Here is an 821-nt window from a genome sequence, read left to right on the forward strand (position 1 = left end):
CAAAGTCACATACAGAGGATCTAACAGAGATCTATGTAAACAAACAAGAAAGTCTCCATTCCTTTATTATTGTTCCTCCTACTAAATGGCCATTCTATAACAACATTGTTCAAAAAGTTTTCAGTTGGTAAAGATTAAATCAGGATTTCTTTCACTATACTAACTCTAGAATGAATGAATATGTGTGTGTGCACTCTATATATAGATATTGGCATCATAATTCCACCATTAAGGCAAACAGATAATAATTTTTCATAAGAGAGAAAAAAAAAGATAAACAATCTCATGGTATTGTGTCTTGTGATTGTCCTCAGACATCAAGAATATCAAATTAACATTTAGGGAATGTTTTCATTACTCTAGCCCAATGTTTGTGCTGATCAGAATCATCAGGCCGACATCAGATCAAATATATCAAACCATGACTATGTTTAGCTGCTGTTAACACCTGAATTATCACGACTAATATTTCAGATAAGAATGAACAAGCTACAAATATATAATACCTAACTTTATGTAACTCAAGAAGACAAAAAAATGTTAAATATAAAAATAATGCTGGTTTTGTACTTCCCTATATTCTGAAGCTAAAATAAGTTAAACAATGCTCTAGGAATCAGTGTTCTTCAAATATACTCATAACAGCATCAAAAATTAACATTAATGAAATGAAACAACCATCAGAGGAACACTGAAAAAAACAATGTTAATCTTTTCTTTTCAAACATTTAGAGTAAATTATCCTGTTTCCTTCATTACTGAAGCTATGAAATCTGAAGTACTAGATAATAACCGATGAAACAAGCGAGAATCATATGTGT

Source organism: Penaeus monodon, chromosome 25 (assembly GCF_015228065.2).
Source record: "Penaeus monodon isolate SGIC_2016 chromosome 25, NSTDA_Pmon_1, whole genome shotgun sequence".
NCBI lineage: Eukaryota > Metazoa > Arthropoda > Malacostraca > Decapoda > Penaeidae > Penaeus > Penaeus monodon.